Consider the following 6,010-nt stretch of genomic DNA (forward strand, 5'->3'; position numbering starts at 1 on the left):
CCCTTCCTCAGCCAGGGAGGCAGCGGGCATGCGCAGCAGGGCTGACGGGCGTCCCTCGCTCAGGTGACGTCAGACCCCGTCTCCTAGGAGACCCGGAGACCGCTGGTGATTTTTTTTGTCTTCTCTCATAAACTGCAATTCGTTTTTATTAGGCAAGACTAGCATTATGTACCTTTTTTTTTTTTTTAATTATAAACAAAGCAGTTACTGAGCACGTAGGGTTTTTTGTCCAGTTGTGGGTTAAAAGTCTGTGGCTGGCTGTACATGGGATTCATGGTTAATTCTGAAAACCAGGAATCACAGTAAGTTTGCAAGAATCTATGTAATTAAGAAATAAGTATTATAATAATAGTAATTACAGTTAACACTAAGAGTGGTTAGTATGTGTCCTTAGTGCTTTGCATGTAATAATTAACTTAATCCCACAGTCCTATGAAGTAGATACTATTATCCCCATTTTACAGATGAGGAAACCGAGGCACAACCGTGGTGCACGTTACTCTGATGACCATAGTGTAGTGAATCAGCGCATTAATGAGAAATAGGAAAGAGCATGAATACAAACAGTTCTTCAAAGAAACATGGTTGTGAGGGAAGGAGATAACTTAGTAACAAGAAAAATCAAGGAAGAATCTTTTAAGAAGGCAAAGCCTGGGGCATTTTAAATGCTGGCAGGAAAGAACTAGGAAACCTACTGGTTAAAGAAAGAGGAAGACTACTTGATGGAGTCAGGCCCTAGAGAAGATGGAGGGTGTAGGTGTAAAAATTAGCTTTAGATGGAGCACCTGGGTGGCTCAGTGGTTGAGCGCCTGCCTTCGGCCCAGGGTGTGATCCTGGAGTCCCTGGATCGAGTCCCGCATCGGGCTCCCTGCATGGAGCATGCTTCTCCCTCTGCCCGTGTCTCTGCCTCTCTCTCCGTGTGTCTCTCATGAATAAATAAAATAAAATAAAAAAATCAGGTTATTGGTTGCCTAGTGTTGGAGGGTGTGGGGGAGTGTTGGTGAATAATGGCTAATGAGTACTGGGTTTCTTTTTGAAATAATGAAAATGTTCTAAAATTGATGGTATAATGAAGGCACAACTATTGAATAAGCTAAGAGCCACTCAACTATACACTTTAATAGGTAAACTGTATGCATGTGAGTTTTTCAGGAAAGCTGTTGAAAAAGACTATGAGATAAGACTTTTAGAGAAGTGGATGTTGGGAATGGACTAGGACAACATTATCTTCTTTATTTACAAACTTACTATTTTAAAGATTTTATTTATTTATTTATGAGAGACACACAGAGAGGCAGAGACATAGGCAGAGGGAGAAGCAGGCTCCCAACAGTGAGCCTGATATGGGACTTGATCTCAAGACCCTGGGATCAGGACCCAAGCCAACTCAACCACTGAGCCACCCAGGTCCCCCAATGTTTTATTATTTTTACAGACAATTAATTACACAGACCTCAGTTCATTCCAGAAGAAATTTTTATTTCTCAGAGACTGCTTTTTTACCCATCTGTATATCTCTTTTGGGTCTTAGAGAATAGGATTTCCAATGCCCTCTCTTATTTTCCTTTTCATTTATAGAATGAAATATTATATAGAAATTATAGAATCTATATTTATATAGATATATATTAAAAGAGTTGTTATAATAAAAATCTGTTATGTAGGTGAAGATGGAAATAGTAGATAGAATTCTCTCATCTTTTTAGGTAAAAAAAAAAAGTCAAAGGAAATTCAAGAAAACTATCCAGACTGAATTAGAATAATCATTTTTGGGCCGCAGCTCTCAGAATTTTGGGGCTCAGGAACACTTTGTACTCTTAAAAATTATTAAGGATCCCAAAAAAACTTCTATTTATATGGGATATATCTAATGGTAATTGCTGTACTATAAGTTGAGAAAATTAAATATATATATTTATTTATTTAACCTGTTACATGTCAATATATTTTATGTAATATATACATTTTTAAGATTTTATTTATTTATTCATGAGAAACACAGAGAGAGGCAGAGTCACAGGCAGAGGGAGAAGCAGGCTCCATGCAGGAAGCCCAATGTGGGACTCAGTCCCAGGACCTGGGATCATGCCCTCAGCCGAAGGCAAATGCTCAACCATTGAGCCACCCAGGTGTCCCCAACACATTTTATTTAAAAAAGTATTTTGTTAAATCAAAAATTAGTGAGAGGCACCCAGCTAGCTCAGTTGGTAGAGCATGCAACCCAGGTCCTGGGACTGGTTGTGAGTTTGAGCCCCATGCTGGGTGTTGAGATTATTTAACAAAAATAAAATCTTTAAAAATTAAATTAAATAAAAAATTGGAGAAAAGAATAGCATCATTTTGCATTTTTTGCAAATCTCTTTAATGGTTAATCAGATGACAGCTAGAATCTCCTATCTGCTTCTGAATTCAGTCTGTTGTGATGTCGGCACAGTGCAAATGCCAACACAAAGAGAAAGGAAGATAACATCTTAGTATTTTTATGAACACAGTGTTGATCTCATGAACCCCTGAAATGTCCGGCGATTGCAGGAGCCTCAGATCATAGCACACTGACCACTGGTTTAGGGCTAAAATTCCTTATAATGGTTGCTTTGACTAGGTTTCCCATTTCATTTTAACAGAATCATTATTTAATAATTACATTTCAAAATATGTGCACAGATGCCTAGGAATATGTACAAAAATTATGTAACAAAGCACGTGCCTCACAACTAAACATTTACTTTTGTTCTATGAAAATATAGAAACCAGGGTCACCTGGATGGTTCAGTTGGTAAAGCATCCAACTCTTGACTTCAGCTCTGGTCATGATCTCAGGGCTGTGGGCTTGAGCTCCATGTCAGGCTCTGAGCTTGTCCCTTTCCCTCTGCTCCTCCTTCTGCTCTCTCTCTCTCTCTCCCCATGCCTCTAAAATAAATAAATAAAATCTTTTTTTAAAAAAAGCCATTTTAATTACAGAAGAGGAGTGGCTAACAGAAAAAGGAAATCCCTCACAATGACATGATAGTCTTACAGTTGATGACTTTAAATGCAGAGCCCATTGCCCTTCTACTCAACTTTAGGTATATTTTTCGGTAATCACGATTGCTGAAAAGCCCAGAAGGAAGCTAGAATGTGTCACTAATGGTTGTGAAGCTTTGTGTGAGGAAGTGAGAGAAGGCAGGAGGGGAACAGGTTTAAGTCCAGGCCAGAGTCAGTAATACAGGAGCAAGAACTGAGGTAGTACTGGTCTCAGTAATTCTGGGGGTGATGATACAACAGGTCTAAACAAACCCATATTGCTGCAACAGTTGGTATGACCACGTACAGAGCCTGGGTACCAAACAAAATGAACTTTGAATAGATGGATCTGGAAAATGATCTTATAAACACCACTGAAAATCAGGGAAATAAAACTTAGGGTATGAGCCAGGAAATAAGAGGCTACACTCTGTTTTCACATATATTAAAGAACCACATATATTAAAACACAGAGGTGAACTGGCGCTGTCTTCAGAACATGTCCCTCTACTGTGGAGACACACGCACCAGTGGGGAAGATGGCGGGAAGCATTCGGGAAAGTAGGGACGGAGGAAGGGTGCTGGAGGTTGGTCGGAGGGCAAGGAGACCACAAACCACCAGACCACACAGAAAAAATGAGTCATGTTTTCCTAAAATGAAATGCAAAACCAGCACAAGAAAAAGAAAGAGGATTGAACCGTCTGCTCACTGATAGAAGCCTCATTCTGTTGAAAGCAGAGCCTCAGATACATCCTTTCCCTCCTTTGTTGGAGATTAAAGTGTTCAGATTTAAATGTTAGATGACAGGAACCTCTATATAGAACTTAACTCTGACCACATGGAAAGGCAGCAATGGAAAGTGACTGTATTTTAGAGGAAACATGGGTCTAGTCAGATAGGTCCCAGACTTAAGAATAGTAGAATTCCAGTGGAGGGGGGGGGAAAAAAGCTATAACCTGTGGGTAGACAATGGAAAAGTGAATAGGGCCAAAGGAAGATGGCTCTAAAAATGAGTCAGTCTCTTATAGAGTGGAATTATCATTATATATATATATATATATATTTATTTATTTATTTATTTATTTTTATTTTTTTTTATTTATTTAAAAGAGAGCACACAAGTGAGGTAGCATGAGTAGGGGGAGGGGCAGAGTGAGAAGCAGCAGGTAGCCCTCCCCCCAGCAGGTAGCCTGATGTGGAGCTTGATCCCAGGACCCTGGGATCATGACCTGAGCCAAAGACAGATGCTTAATTGACTGAGCCACCCAGGCACCCCTGATATATTTTGATTAAATCAAGCATTTAATAGTTTATTAATAACATAGAAAAGTAAAAGCGGACAGATAGAATGTTCACTACTGTGAAACCTCTATTTCTAAAAGGTTTAGAAGAGTACAGCCGATACCCTCTTACCTATCAATTCCCCTCCAAGAAGCCATCCCTTGGAAATATGAGCCCAAGTACATAAAGAAATATGTGCCAGGTAAGTGCTGAAGCTTTGCTTGTAAAGTCATACCAATGTCTATAAATAGGTGATTGATTTAATAATTATGGTATTTCACATCAGGGATTATTTCATAGCACTCAGAGAAGAAGGGAGCTGTATATATGGAAACAGAAAAGATTGGGAGCATAATACTGTTGGGGTGAAAAGCAAGAGGCAGAGCTGGGTGTGGTCAGAGGCTGTGAGCACAAGGGGAGAGCCCAGCACCACTGAAGACAGAGAGGCTGGAAGAAAACCAAAGACAAAAGAAACAGGAGACAAGTGTTAATATTGGCTTATCACGTGTAACAAATATACCACAGATGGTAATCATTGCTGAAACAGGGTGTCAGGTACCTGGGTACATGGGTCCAGGTACATTTTGTTCTATCTTATCAATTTTCCTATAAATGTAACAGTAAAACTAAAGCCTAGTTAAAAATGTATGTGTACAAGGATGAGAATTTTATAGATGAAAAGATGCTTTTTGAAGTAGCAATTTAGTATATCTTATCACCTCCATACTAACAAAAATGAGGGGTAAAGTGTGAGAAATAACACAATATATTTATAGTTACATTAGAAAATCCCGGTAAGTCATGGTAAAAGACTGCAACGTTTCATATAAATTACATATTGCTTATAATTTATAAATTGATTTTTAACTCCTGGTAGCAAAGGAGAATTCTTTGCCTTGTTTTAGATAAAGTAAAGCTAAACTGAGAAGCTCATTTTTACCCACTGTAGACTCAAAACTATTTTGTTCCTGCTGCTCTCCCAAAGCCTCCTGTCAAGCTCGAATATATAACTTTTCTTCATTTTTGATCTCAGCATTTGTAAGGGATAAATAATTGATTAGCACAGGAATTCTGGGACTATATTCAGCTTATGCTCAGCACTAAGCTATTTCTAAATGTCCTTAGGCCTCACCCAAAATGTGCATCACAAAGATGTCAGTTGAAACTGGGAAGTTCAGTGACAGTATGGATTAGAGTCATGAAATGTGAAGTGCAACCAGAGGAATAGTTGACGTCAGTTTCACTGCTCCTTAAACAGTGTACTTGGCTACATAAAAAAATTCCCCTCGGTGTCTCTCCAGTAAAACTATAACCTCTTTGAGGGTAGAATCTTCCCTTCCAATTTTAACAAAATCTGTTGAAAACAGAAACTTCAAAATGCATTGAAGAAAAAGTATCATATATACATTTTTAAATTTATTATAACACAACATGAGATCTACTCTCGACAAATGTTTACGTGTATGATGTTGTACAGCAGAGCTCAGGAATCTATCCATCTTGCATAACTGACACTTTAGGCCCTTGATTAAAAGCTGCCCATTTCCCAATCCCTGTAGCCGCTAGAAACCAATGTTCTACTCTCTGACTCTGAGTTTTTTATTTTATTTTATTTTATTTTATTTTATTTATTTAATTTAATTTAATTTTATTTATCTTATCTTATTTTATAGAAGGAGTAAGGGGAGGCACAGAGGAAGAGGGAAAGAGAATCTCAAGCAGACT

This window comes from Canis lupus, chromosome 16 (assembly GCF_011100685.1).
Source record: "Canis lupus familiaris isolate Mischka breed German Shepherd chromosome 16, alternate assembly UU_Cfam_GSD_1.0, whole genome shotgun sequence".
NCBI lineage: Eukaryota > Metazoa > Chordata > Mammalia > Carnivora > Canidae > Canis > Canis lupus.